Source organism: Rhinoderma darwinii, chromosome 2 (assembly GCF_050947455.1).
Source record: "Rhinoderma darwinii isolate aRhiDar2 chromosome 2, aRhiDar2.hap1, whole genome shotgun sequence".
NCBI lineage: Eukaryota > Metazoa > Chordata > Amphibia > Anura > Rhinodermatidae > Rhinoderma > Rhinoderma darwinii.
The window spans coordinates 260,076,410-260,091,970 of record NC_134688.1 but is presented as its reverse complement, the minus strand read 5'-3'; the positions used below and the strand labels follow the sequence as shown (position 1 = coordinate 260,091,970).

Sequence of the window (15,561 nt, the reverse complement as noted above, 5' to 3'; positions counted from 1 at the left end):
CTTGCCCATTCCCCAGAGACCTTGGACCCATATCTCCATGGATTTTATCACCGATTTGCCTCCATCTCAGGGCAAGTCGGTGGTGTGGGTGGTAGTCGACCGCTTCAGCAAGATGTGCCACTTTGTGCCCCTTAAGAAGCTACCTAACGCCAAGACGTTAGCTTCTTTGTTTGTGAAACACATCCTGCGTCTCCATGGGGCCCCAGTCAATATCGTTTCTGACAGAGGGGTACAATTTGTTTCCTTATTTTGGAGAGCTTTTTGTAAAAAGTTGGAGATTGATCTGTCCTTCTCCTCCGCCTTCCATCCCGAAACTAATGGCCAAACGGAAAGGACCAACCAATCCCTGGAACAATATTTAAGGTGTTTCATCTCTGACTGTCAATTCGATTGGGTCTCATTCCTTCCCCTTGCTGAATTTTCCCTGAATAACCGGGTCAGTAACTCGTCAGGGGTCTCCCCGTTTTTCTGTAATTTCGGGTTTAACCCAAGGTTCTCCTCCGTCTCCCCTGGTTGTTCCAATAATCCTGAGGTAGAGGATGTTCATCGGGAACTGTGCACTGTCTGGGCCCAGGTTCAGAAGAACCTAGAGGCGTCCCAGAGCGCACAAAAGATTCAGGCGGATAGTAGACGTTCTGCTAACCCCCGGTTTGTCGTCGGGGATTTGGTCTGGTTGTCGTCCAGGAACTTGCGCCTTAAGGTCCCGTCCAGGAAGTTTGCTCCCCGATTTATTGGACCTTATAAGATCATTGAAGTCCTCAACCCTGTATCCTTCCGTCTGGAGCTCCCCCCATCCTTTCGCATACATGACGTCTTCCATGCCTCCCTCCTTAAACGCTGCTCCCCGTCCTGGTCCCCCTCGAGGATACCTCCTGTTCCCGTTCTCACCCCTGAGGGGGTGGAATTCGAGGTGGCCAAGATTATGGACAGTAGGATGGTCCAGGGCTCCCTCCAGTACCTGGTCCATTGGAGAGGATACGGGCCGGAGGAGAGGACTTGGGTACCTGCCCGTGATGTTCACGCTGGGGTATTGATCAGGAGGTTCCACCTTCTCTTCCCCACTAAACCGGGTCCCCTTAGTAAGGGTCCGGTGGCCCCTCATAAAAGGGGGAGTACTGTTAGGGATCTGCCAGGTACTTCATCTAGGTATACTCCTGGGATTAATCAATCCACACCTGAGGCCAGACCTGTTCGACTGACACCATCTCCCACCAACCAGGGTGGCAGGCTCAGGAGTGGGAGAGCCTATCGCGGCCTGGTCTGTCGGAGTTAGCTCCGCCCCCTGTCCTTTATTACCTGCCCTGTTCTCTCCCTCAGTGCTTGTAATTCTTTTGGATTCCTGGCCCCACTGCTGCTTGCTCCAGCCTGCTTCTGCCGTGCTTCTGCCTTGCTGCAGTTCTGCTTGACCTCCTTTGCTTTGCCCCTGGCTTGCTTCTGTCTCCGTGCCCGCTCGGGTGTACTCACTTCGTCCTGGTCCTGACTGTTCGTTCGCCGCTCCGTTTCCTCGTGGCGTTCCGTGGCTACTGCCCCTTCCCTTGCGTGTTCCCTGTTTGTTTTCCTGTGCACTTAGACAGCGTAGGGACCGCCTCCCAGTTGTACCTCGTCGCCTAGGGCGGGTCGTTGCAAGTAGGCAGGGACAGGGCGGTGGGTAGATTAGGGCTCACTTTCCCTTCACCTCCTTCCTGCCATTACAGCGGGTTTTCGCCATTGAATTCAATGGGTATGCAAAACCCGCAACAGAAAGCCAAGTTTTTGCAGTGAATAATCGCAACTCCGGGAAAAAGAATAAATATTTACCCAGAACGCTTCCCATGTGACTGCTGCAGCCAATCACAGGCTGCAGCATCACATGGCCTGCAACGTCATCATAGGAGGCTGGACTACGCGCAGAGAAGACGGAGGGGGTAAGTATGAGCACCTTCTGTGGTGCGATTTTTCGGAATATAATGCTGGTTCCAGGTCGGATTTATACGCAGCGTATCCGACCCATGGGGACCCGGCCTTAATCCACAGGTAAAACTGTTTTCCGCAGCTACATAGCCTTTCTGCAGCAATATGCGCAGCAAAAATACGCTAATTTCTGCGGATTTCTGTGACTGATTTGCCTGAGTATTTATAAGATTCCAATGCAGATTTTCCACTGCTGAAAAACGGAAACTTATTCAGCCTGTGGTAACAAACCCTAAGGCCAGGATCACACACACAGTTTTGAAGCAGTTTTTGTGGCAGATTTTGGCCAAAAACTGCATCACAACTGTGATTGTGATCCTGGACTTATGGTGTTTTTCAAGGTTTTTCTCATGTGAAGAACAAAAATGCAGCTTATAGATGTGAGTAGCTTGTGAGTGAATGGAAAGATTTGTTTCCAAGCACACACAATTTGTGTATTCCTGGGGCAAATTTACAGCACCCTGTGTTTTTTTCCATAAGTATGTCTTGTTTTGTTTTTTAACTCACAGAATGCTCTATGTGCAGTAACATTTCCTAGAACAGTTTTTAAAAACAATAAAATAAAACTATAATTTTTGTACAATGTTTTACCGAAAATGTTTCTACACTCTTCGAAACAGTTGGGGCTGCGGGATTCCTACATGTACCTGCCAAACATATGCCAAATGCATATTAAAGTCTATGGGCATGTAAGACATAAATGTAGGCAGATTTCCCTAGTATATACATTGAAAGTGCACTGCAGACGTGCTGTGAATTTAGTCTTACTCAGGATTAACAAAGATATTAAAGGGGTTATAATATGGATATACTCTGTGTGCGATTGGTGGAAATTTGACCTTGGTTATCCCCACAATCAGCAGAGAGAAGAGGCTTGAGCTCCTTCACAGCAGTACCCGACACAGCACTATTTTCATTCATGAAGCTGTGTCTGGCACGTCATCCGCTCAGCTCCATTCAAGTGATTAGGGCTTGGCTGCAATAACAGACCCCTGTATTCTACTGGTTGGTGGGGGTGTTAGGTAGCTGCTCATCTTACCCCACTATTAATGTACATATCATATCATGGAAAACCAAGACAACCTATCACCTCTTCTGACATGTCTGTTTTAGTAAATACTAGTATTCCTAATGAAATAACAATTCTGGAGCATCATTACTTAAAACTGCATTGTACAATTAGGGCATGCCCAGACGTGGCGGAGTTCTTCCGCCACTGTCCGCATCAATGCCGCACAGAATCTGCGTTGCAGATTCTGTTATGGCTTTGCCTAAAATGGGCATTAAATTGATGCGGACTAGCCATTGCGTATTGAGGGGAAGAGGGCTTCCCTTCTCTCTATCAGTGCAGGATAGAGAGAAGGGACAGCCCTTTCCCTAGTAAAAGTAAAAATAAATTCATACTTACCTGGCCGTTGTCTTGGTGACGCGTCCCTCTTTCGCCATCCAGCCCGACCTCCCTGGATGACGCGGCAGTCCATGTGACCGCTGCAGCCTGTGATTGGCTGCAGCCGTCACTTAGACTGAAACGTCATCCTGGGAGGCCGGACTGGAGGAAGAAGCAGGGAGTTCTCAGTAAGTAGGAACTTCTATTTTTTTTACAGGTTGATGTATCTTGTGATCGGTAGTGACTGTCCAGGGTGCTGAAACAGTTACTGCCGATCGCTTAACTCTTTCAGCACCTTGGACAGTGACTATTTACTGACGTCGCCTAGCAACGCTCCCGTAAATACGGGAGCAACATTGACTTCCTCAGTCTGGCTGTAGGCCTAGAAATACATAGGTCCAGCCAGAATGAAGAAATGTCATGTTAGTAAAACCAATACGCTCCGCAGCACACATAACATCTGCGGACTTCATTGTGGAATTTTGACTCTCCATTGAAGTCAATGGAAAAATTCCGCAATGAGTCCGCAACAAGTCCGCGACACGTCCGCAACAACCATTGTATGCTGCGGACACCAAATTCCACACCGCAGCCTATGCTCCGCAGCGGAATTGTCCGCAACGTGTAAACGAACCCTACTAAAAAGCTGTGGAAGGCAATGGAGAAACGTGTACGCTGTGGATTTCCGCTGCGGACTGTCCGCAGCAGAATTCCAGAGCAATTCCACCACGTCTGGTCATGCCCTAACTCTGTTATTTCTCCTGGAAATGTATGAATATATTGTCAGCTGGGTGTTACCCGCCTAAGATGTCGTTGCAGGCCATGTGATGCTGCAGCCCGTGATTGGCTGCAGCGTCACATGGGATGCAATGTCTTCCCTGGAGGCCGGACTGCCTGGGAGAAGGAGAGCGTTCTAAGTATGATTTTTTTTCCGTAAGTTGCTATTTTTGCGGTGGGATTGCTGCGATTCCGTCGCAATACTTGGCTTTCTGTTTGCGGGTTTTGCATCACCATTGAATTCAATGAGGAAAAGCCGCAACAGAAAATTAACGAAAATGCAGATTAAATTGACATGCTGCTGATTTAATTTCCACACCGCAGGTCAATTTATTAACATTTACGCTGTGTTTTTTCCGCAGCGTGGGCATGAGATTTTCTAAATCTCATCCACTTTGCTGCTACTGTCAATGCTGCATAATTTCCGCACATAATTCTGTTGTGGAAATTCCGTAGCGTTTACGCTACGTGGGAACCCGGCCTTAAACAGGTTTTGAAGCGTCTTTTTTAATCAAAACAAACTGCCCTGTTTGAACCTGTCCTAATGAGGGTACAACTAGTGATGATTCCCTTGAGGTGCATTACACATGATTCCCTTGAGGCGCAGTACACATGATTCCCTTGAGGCGCATTACACATGATTCCCTTAAGGCGCATTACACATGATTCCCTTGAGGCGCATTACACATTATTCCCTTGAGGCGCAGAACACATGATTCCATTAAGGTGCAGTACACATGATTCTCTTGAGGTGCATTACACATGATTCCCTTGGGGCGCATTACACATGATTCCCTTGGGGCGCATTACACATGATTCCCTTGAGGCGCATTACACATGATTCCCTTGAGGCGCATTACACATGATTCCCGTGAGGCGCATTACACATGATTCCCTTGGGGCGCATTACACATGATTCCCTTGGGGCGCATTACACATGATTCCCTTGAGGCGCATTACACATGATTCCCTTGAGGCGCATTACACATGATTCCCGTGAGGCGCATTACACATGATTCCCTTGGGGCGCATTACACATGATTCCCTTGAGGCGCATTACACATGATTCCCTTGGGGCGCATTACACATGATTCCCTTGAGGCGCAGTACACATGCAGAAACCACTTGGCAACATAAAATAAGTAAGTTTTTATATAACCTGACTCTTATTTATTACTAACTGTTTTCTCTACTTTGCACTTTTCCCTACTATTTAATGATTCAAAGCCATGTGCTTTGTGTTTGGCAAAAAATACTTTTCTTACCTTTTTGAGTGATTATCCTTCATCCTTGAGACGTTAACTCTTTCTTGTATTCCACTAACTGATAGCTCCATCCGCCTTTAAACGTAGGCTGTTGATACATAAAGCTATTATTTCACAGTGCTTGATGGCTGCTTCTTTTGGGTTACTAAAATTCTTTGTATAATGGTATTGTACTAGGATTTAATAGTGCATTCTCAGGTCTTATTCACACGAACGTGTTATACGACCGTGTGACGGGTGTTAAAACAACGGCCAATGGAAATGGATGCCTGCCGGCAAAAAGGCCCTTTTTAACAACTATGAACATAAAACAACAACATTTTTATTAGGCAAATAAGCCAAAGACACACTACATAGAAATTAAAAACACATGTCCACTGTCACCATTGACTAGCGTAGTGCACTGTATATCAGTAAGGAGATGCAAAGTGTCAGCGGCTGCAGCCCGCCGCATTGATACCAAGGTGCAATTGGAAAGGTCAGCAGTTAGACAATTATTAAAATTTCAAAAAAGCCCCCCTGACATGTTTTACTGCTAGATGCAGCGTCTTCAGGGGTATCGGGGCTAATGACGGCGCGCCGCGGAATCCTTAAAACTAAATACATAGAGGATTGGTTGCAGCTGTCACTCCATTAGGGCAATTGACCAATGGGAGCTAAGTTTGAGGATCGAGCCTCCACATTAATGACGGACGGGCGGTGAAGCCAATAGTAGACCCGGCATGAGACGACCAATGCTCTGTCGCCTGGCGGCGCATGCGCACTGGCCCACAAGGGGGAAATAGAATATCACTGCCAAGAGAAGAATCTCGCCAGAGCGCATGCGCCAAAAGTGGGGTCGTAAGTGTCAGAAGAAATCAAAAAAGTCTCACCAGCCAAAGCAAAGTAAATGTGACACTGCCCTCTGATAAGGATTTCAGCGTGCAAACTAGGGAGCGAAGTCACAAAAAATGCCACGTATAGTACCAACATGGTCATAGTGAAATCACCATGCCTGTGCCAGTAATGGGACACAGGGATGAAAGATAGAAGACCGCAGTACAACCGTCAGAAGAATGTAGTTATGCGTGTCAGTAATTATAAATAGAATATTATGCTGTAAAGAGGTCGGAATGATGGAAGGTTAGAATAGATATCATGAAATACTATCAGCAGTATGAAAGTTAACGAAATGATAACTGTAAACGTGTCTCCAGAAGGAGAACACATCTATCAGGTAAACATAGTTACCAACATGTTCGTAGTGATACAGTAGTACAAGTGTAACTGCTAAAAAAGAATCAATATTCAAGAAGGTTAAGCAATTAGAGAAACGCCGCAAAGGTAAACCCCTCGTTAAGACCACCCGGGCTAAAACAACGGCCGTCACACGAGCCTATGTAATTCAGTGGGGCCGTTCACACGGCCGTTGTTTCAACGGAGTGTGTGAAGGGCCTGTGAGAACAAGAACATGTCCTATTTTTTTGAGCTTCATGCATTCCTCTATAGACTCTAGTCAACACGGATGCACCTCGGACGTGAAAAACTACAGTTTTTCACGTCCGAGATGCGCAACGATTGTGCGAATCTAGCCTAAGGCCGGATTCACACGAGCGTGTGCGTTTGCGCGCGCAAAAGTTACATAACAGCTCCGTGTGTCAGCCGCGTATGATGCGTGGCTGCGTGATTTTTGCACAGCCGCCATCATTATGACACTCTGTTTGTACGTTTGTAAACAGAAAAGCACGTTCATTCATAGTTTTTACTGCTGTTGTTAGTGCTTCCGTGTGCTGCGCGTGATTTTCACGCACCCATTGACTTAAATGGTTGCGTGATGCGCGAACAACGCACAAATATAGGACATGTCGTGAGTTTTACGGAGCGGACACACACTGCGTGAAACTCACGGACAGTTTGCACTGCCCCTTAGACTAACATAGGTCCGTACGAGGCGTGTGAAAATCACGCGCGTTGCACGGACCTATTATACGTTCGTCTGAATAAGCCCTAAGAGTCAATCTTAGGGCTTATTCAGACGAACGTGTAATAGGTCCGTGCTACGTGCGTGATTTTCACGCGCCTCGCACGGACCTATGTTAGTCTATGAGGTCATTCAGACTGTCAGTGATTTTCACGCAGCGTATGCCTGCTCACGACATGTCCTATACTTGTGCGTTTTGTGCGCATCACGCACCCATTGAAGTCAATGGGTGCGTGAAAATCATGCGCAGCACACGGAAGCACTTCCGTGTGCCGCGCGTGATTCGCGCAACAGCAGTAAAAACTATGAATGAAAACAGAAAAGCACCACGTGCTTTTCTGTTTACAAACATACAAACAGAGTGTCATAATGATGGTGGCTGTGCGAAAATCACGCAGCCACGCATCATATGGTGATGACACACGGAGCTGTTATGGACCTTTTGCGCGCGCAAAACGCAGCGTTTTATGCACGCGCAAAACACACACGCTCATGTGAATCCGGCCTTAATTTGCATTACTTATTACCATTTGCGGTGTTGTACTTTTTTCTCATTGACATCATCTTTGCTACATATTTTATTTTTTATATTGTTGTGTATTTATGTTGTTTTTAAAGATGTGGAAATAATTATTTGTATTTTTTTTAAAACATACATGAAGACCTGGTTTCCATTCTCCTATATGAGCTTTATTTTGTTAGATATATGCTTAGGAGTTTAAACCACTATTCCATATATGTGGGTCACCTATAGATATAATGATTCCCTAATTGCATATACAATTGAGGCCTTCTACAAACTGGGGAAAACAGCAACTAAAAAACACAACATGTTCGTACTGAGCACGTGCCAGTCAGCATTTTCCCCACTCTATATTTACAGAAAATGACTTCATGACATTTTATGCTCGGTTAACTAGGGTCAACTAATATTTTTTGGACCTATTCATGTGATTTGTGCTGTGGAAATGTTGCATATGATCGATCCATAAAGGGCGTTATTCATGTATCTCATGAGAGTTATGATTGCTCCCTTTATGTTTGGTGGTATTATGTATTTATGAGAGAAGGATATTAGTATACTTCCTGTTGGGTCATCTATACTGCTTGGCAGCACGCAAGACTCCTACCTAAATTCAACAGTTTTTATTTCATAGTCAAAAAACGCAGAGACCACACAAAAGAGGAAGAGCTGAAAATGAGACAGTGGTAAAGATTGTGATCTGCTTAAGTCGAGAAAAGTCTGAAGAAGAGCAAGCACCTATGCTGCACAATGAGGTAATACTTTTCTTTAATAGTTATTTGTCAGACTGGTGTAAAGACCATGAGAACGATAGAGAACTATTTGTGGGAAGCTTATCACTAGTAGTATTTACTATCTATGATATAGTGATATTTTGTATTATATTGAGAATTAGGAGAGCTAGAGTACATTGTCAAATATCATGCAAGGGATGAGGAAGAAGTTAAATGCAGTTATGAATGGGGCTGTGTCCCCAGATGAACTGGATATAGAATTGACACTCTGGGTTAGGGTATAAGCACATGCGTAAGAAATGCCTTTAATTAATGTACGTCTTACCGAAAGAAAATAAGTGACATGCCGCTTCTAGGCGTTGATTCTGCGCGAAAACAACAAAGATTAAACTGCAAATCCGCGGCAGAAATCCATCGGTCTGCCTTGGGTTTCTCTGGAAAATCCACAACTGATTTCTCCGACAGAAAAGTCCATCATCTGAAAATTACCTATCAATTAGTCTGGATTTACACGAGACCGAAATGCTGCGGATTTTCTATGTGGAAAATCTACCTCGGATTACAGTCCCAGGCATGTGGATGAGGTTTGAACAAATCTCATTCATATGCTGCTGAACAATTTTCGGATGGAGATCAGAGCATGATGTAATTTTCAGCTTTTTCAATTCAGAAAGGGTCAAATCCGCAGGAATATCTTCACAAAAATCTGCCGTATTTCCGTCTCGTGTGAATCCAGCCTTGTTCACACGCAGTGTTTTCAGGCATATTTCTGAGCATAAACACCTTGAAATACGCCTGGAAAAACCCTAGCAAAACGCCTGAAAACAGTTTCCCATTGATTTCAATGGGAAATACACTGTGCTGTGCACTAGGTATATTTTTACGCTGCTAAATTAAAAAAACACCTCGTAAAAAGAAGTAGCACTGTCACTTCTTTAGGCGTTTTTGGGGCTGATTTTCCATTGACACGATGAAAAACGCTACAAAAGAAGCTTCAAATGAGAAAAAACTTCATTTTGAGCTTCAAAAAACGCCTTGAAATCAGAGACTGTTTTCTGTAAAAACAGCTGCATAATTTTCAGCCACTTCTTTTTGTATGTGTGAACATACCCTTAGAATTGTACGCAAACAGGTGAATACCATTACAGATCATCCAGGTTTTGATTGTGTGTAGGTTGTTTTGTCTTTTTTTCACTTTGAGAAAATGTACAGTGAAGGAAATAAGTATTTGATCCCTTGCTGATTTTGTAAGTTTGCCCACTGTCAAAGTCATGAACAGTCTAGAATTTTTAGGCTAGGTTAATTTTACCAGTGAGAGATAGATTATATAAAAAAAACAACTGAAAATCACGTTGTCAAAATTATATATATTTATTTGCATTGTGCACAGAGAAATAAGTATTTGATCCCTTTGCCAAACAAGACTTAAAGAGGCTCTGTCACCAGATTTTGCAACCCCTATCTGCTATTGCAGCAGATAGGCGTTGCAATGTAGATTACAGTAACGTTTTTATTTTTTAAAAACGAGCATTTTTGGCCAAGTTATGACCATTTTTGTATTTATGCAAATGAGGCTTGCAAAAGTACAACTGGGCGTGTTGAAAAGTAAAAGTACAACTGGGCGTGTATTATATGCGTACATCGGGGCGTTTTTACTACTTTTACTAGCTGGGCGTTCTGATGAGAAGTATCATCCACTTCTCTTCAGAACGCCCAGCTTCTGGCAGTGCAGACACACAGCGTGTTCTCGAGAGATCACGCTGTGACGTCACTTCCCCAGGTCCTGCATCGTGTCGGCCACATCGGCACCAGAGGCTACAGCTGATTCTGCAGCAGCATCAGCGTTTGCAGGTAAGTAGCTACATCGATTTACCTGCAAACGCCGATGCTGCTGCAGAATCATCTGTAGCCTCTGGTGCCGATGTGTCCTCGCTCGTCTGACACGATGCAGGACCTGGGGAAGTGATGTCACAGCGTGATCTCTCGAGAACACGGCTGTGTCTGCACTGCCAGAAGCTGGGCGTTCTGAAGAGAAGTGGATGATACTTCTCGTCAGAACGCCCAGCTAGTAAAAGTAGTAGTAAACCTACAAGAGACCTCTAAAAAAGAGAAGCGGGGGGTCCCCAAAAAACTATAGAGACAACCGAGAAGCAATGAAGCACAGGGGATGACACACCCCAATGGATAATATTCAAAATATAGTAGTCACGTATTGTAAAAGAATATATAGATCTTTATTAATAAGTAACAATACATGGTATCACATAAAATACAATAAACATACAAACAAACATATGGAGAGCAGCAGCACGGTAGACTAGTAAGTATACCAAAGGGTTAAGCAAACCTGACCCAGCTCAGAATCTACCATCCAAAGTCAAATCCCAAAAATACAAGATAAGTGGTAGATATGTGTCGTAGGAAAGAATATAACAAGAGATGCTATGGAGACTGTATAATATATGAAGAACCATAATCTGCTATATAGCTCAGAAAATATATACAAGAATTGTGCAGAGAACCAAGCAGGGAAATAGCAGTAACAATAACATCAATAGATATCCTAAATATGAGACTCACATACCTAGGGACATGATGGGAGAGAGCTGAGATGGAACACAGGAGCAAGAACGCCTCGACGCGCGTTTCGCCACGGACTGGCTTCGTCAGGAGGCTAACGATATTAAAATAAGGGGGACTATATAAAGGGTAGCTGGCATTAATAATGATACACACCTGTGGATGCTGTGCAGATCGACGCTCACACCGCATGTTGCGAGAGACCTCATCACCAAAAGCGCCAGAGTGCTCGCATGGTGATGACGCATTACGTCGAATGACGCAAGGCGCACATCACCAAGGTGATGCGAACAAACAAAGTTGGCACCATGGAATGAGATAATCACAGCGCATGCGTGGAGTAGCATACATACATACAAGCACTAGGTGAAGATAGAGGGCAGAAAAAGATATATACCGAGCAGCTCAAGTAGGTAAAGAGCTCAATTGGGGACAATTTGATCAAACTATGATACAGATAGCAAATATCAATATTTAATTGTTGCAAGATGTTAAAAATAATAAACATAATTAATCTATATGTAACTCAAATCAGACTAGCCGAAAAACAAAAAACAATAATAATATGTGTTATATACATAAAGGATATACATATATACAATATATTCCTTCCTTATCTTTTTACAGTGTCAACATTTATTGATTACTAATGCCTACGATTTCCTTATAATTGATACCAATATACACTCTATCAAATAAGAATAAGTAAAGAACGTGAAGGATGAAAAAATATATATATATATATATACATGAAATAAATGTGAAAATATAAAAGTGTAGAAATATTATTATATGAATTTTTTATAGAATAAAAAATTAAAAAATATTTTTTATAATACAATACAAAGTGCAGATAATAAAGTGAGTAAAAAGAAATATGTGTTACACTATACAACACAATTGGTGTATAAAGAGATATGTGTATACATGTACGATTAAGTAGATAGTGCAGAAAAAGTATAATGTGAAAAAGAATATGGTATCACAATAGGCATGAACATTCAGATCATATGTATGAAAAAACATCTATATGACAGATATATACAGAGGATAGTGGTGACATGAAATAAGGGATATAAATCGTTAGATAAAAATAAAAATAAAAATATAAATAATATATAAAAGTGAATAATGAAACAACCATTGAATGTATAACGAAAATAAGGATATACGGTATATAGATAAAATGATACTAATAGAGATAAATATAAATAAATAGAAAATAAAATAAATAAAAAATAATAAAATAAAATAGATAATAAATAATTAATAAAGAATAATAATGAATAATAAAAAATAGATATTAAATATAAAATATAAATAATAAATAATAAATGATAAATAAAAAATAAAAAATATAAGATAAAGAAAACTAATACTAATTAGTGAATAAGTATATCAATAAAAATAACAATTGTGTAAACAAAATACAAAGAATTATAAAAATAGAAAATATATTTCTATTTCGACTTCCTTTATTACAGTAATGCATTGGAATATGAAAATGAAAAGAAAAAGAAAATATACAACTAAACAGTATGTATATAGACAACTATTCAGCATAGTAAATAAGAACTATATATTCAAACTTGATTGAAGAGATCATCCCCCGATACGTAATAGTTCATGATATATAATATATTCATGAACTAGATATTCGGCCCAAAGGAACATCACAATAGAATAAGCCAACAGAACTATAGATATAGAACATAAAGAGCAAAAATTAGAGCAAATAAACAGACAAAGTCCCCCCAACAGAAACATTCTTGATGAATAAAAAATAAGGACAGATTAAAATTCGCGCAAAAAGTGATAGTTACAGAAAGGGTTTGAAGCTAGTGGCCTCATTCAGGCCAAAAGGTGTGGTGGTATTTAGAAGTGTGATCCACTTCATTTCTTTTTTCAAGAGGGCCTTACGAATGTCACCACCCCTACATCCCAAATGGACCCTGTCAATACCCCGAACTTTTAAGCCTCTGGGGTCGCAGGCATGGAATTCTCGAAAGTGACGAGGAACAGGTTGGAGTTGGTCAAACTCATGGGCATTCCGAGCCGACTGAATCTTACTTGCATGTTCAAGTACACGTATCTTCAATGGTCTACTGGTCATTCCGATATAGATCAAGTCACAAGGGCATGTGGCAAAATATATCACAGCTTCCGTTTTGCAGGTGATATTAAAAACTATCTTATATTCTTTATCCCTTTTTGAATTGAAAAAAGAAGGTACTCGCAGAATATATTTACAAGCTGCACAGCTTCCACAGTTGAAAGAGCCCCATGGAGGGCCACGACTACCAAAAGGATTGCTTGGGGTCTTAGAAATATAATGGCTAGCTGTCAAAAGATCACGTAGATTCTTGGATCTTCTCCACGTAATGGAGGGATTTTTGGGTAAACACATAGACAGATCCTGATCCGTAAGAAGAACATTCCAATGTTTCTGTACGATGTTACGGATTTCGGACCATTGGGAATTAAAGGTGGTAATAAATCTTACGGTCTGATCCGAAAATTGTTTCAATTTGGGTTTACTTACCAAGAGTGCCTCTCTTGATGCTTGCTTGGCTCTCAAATAGCCACGTCTAATATCTTTATGATTATAGCCACGGTCACGAAAGCGTTTTGACATATCGGAGGCTTGATGTTCAAAATTGCTGATGTTGGAGCAGATACGTCGAGCCCTTAAAAATTGTCCCGTCGGAATTGATTTCTTGACTAATGGATAATGAAAAGAGGAGGCATGTAACAGAGAATTTGTCGAAGTCACTTTTCTGAAAATGTCTGTAGAGATAGCATTACTACACTCTCTGGAAATCAAAATGTCAAGAAATTCCACACATGATTTGCTGAACTTCCATGTCAGTTTGATGTTCAGATCATTGATATTTAAGGCAGATAAGAAAGTCTCCAGATCATGCAAAGAGCCCTGCCAAATAAACAATATATCGTCTATATAACGAGACCATAGGAGTACGGCGTCATGACCAGGGGTATTCAAAACTATATCTCTCTCCCACAGCCCCAGGAACAAATTGGCATAGGAAGGGGCACAGGAGGCCCCCATAGCCGTGCCCTGGAGCTGTAGGAAGAGGCGGTCCTTAAAGGTAAAAAAATTATGAGTAAGAGAAAACTCCAAAAGAGTTACAATCAACTCGATGAAGTCAGGATCATAATTGGTCATCTCCAAAAAATATTTAGATGCACGTATTCCATGGTCATGATGGATAGACGTATAAAGAGATTCTACGTCACAAGTGACTAGGAACATATTATCTTCCAAATATACGCCATCTAATCGTCTCAGGACATCAGTGGTATCCTTGACGAATGATGGCAGGGTCTCTACACACTTCTGGAGAAAAAAATCGACAAATCTACATACATTCTCACAAAGGCCACCGATGCCCGAGACAATAGGACGACCGGGGGGGTTTGTGGAATTCTTGTGGACTTTAGGTAGCAGATAAAAAGTTGGTATGATCGGAAAATCCACTACCAGTCCCTCTCTCAGTTTGGAGCTGATTGTCTGCTCTTCCACAGCCCTTTCTAATAACCCATCAAGTTCTCTTTTAAATGACATGGTGGGATCACATGGTAAGCGACGATAACAATGGGATATGTTTAGCTGTCGAAACGCTTCACCCTCATACATCAATGCCGGCCAGATCACAACATTCCCCCCCTTATCAGCAGGTTTGATAACGATCTCCTTGAGATCGCGAAGTTGTTTAATAGCCTGTCTTTGATTGAAATTAAGATTATACGTCAGACCAATATCATTGATGGATTCCAAATCTCTTTTGACTAACTTGTAAAAAATATCAATTGGAGGACACAGAGAAAAAGGAGGGAAATGTTGTGACCGCCGGCACAAATGCATGGGTAGTTTAGGATCAGTGTCAACATCCTGTTCATCAAGGAGGGATACTAGGGCATCCATAGCCTGTCTTTCAGCGAGTGAATCACCCAAATATGGATGATCACGCCTGCTGAAATGTTTTTTGAAAAGGAGTTTGCGCGAAAACAATGCAAGATCTTTGATAGCGGTGAATAGATCAAATTTACCCGTGGGTGAAAATGATAAACCCTTTTGTAAGACCTCAATCTGAGGAGATGTAAGGACAAGAGAAGATAAATTGATTACCTTTAAAATCTCCTGTTTTTCTTGTCCCTGTTGATATTGCCTCCCGTTTTTCTTTTTATTGAGGGGGTTCTTAGGTTGTAATTGCGGTCTCCATCCAGGGGGACCCGGGGTCTGCCTAAAAAACCACATTCCTCCTCTGATGCCAAGGATATCGAGGATGATGAACGCGAGAAAGACCGAGTTCTCTCTCTATTATTTTTCCAACGATAGACTTTATTGGATTGAAAATCACCAA

The 15,561-nt window shown here is 42.1% G+C and overlaps 1 protein-coding gene across 1 annotated transcript in view; it reads left to right on the top strand.

The window, feature by feature from the left end:
* Nucleotides 1-8,547: 8,547 nt before the first annotated feature.
* Nucleotides 8,548-15,561, top strand: part of CNR2 (cannabinoid receptor 2) — a 28,604-nt gene continuing 21,590 nt past the window's right edge. The window contains exon 1 of the mRNA XM_075850508.1: nucleotides 8,548-8,617. The gene's annotated coding sequence lies outside the window, so the exon portion shown is untranslated. The remainder of the gene's footprint in view (nucleotides 8,618-15,561) is intronic.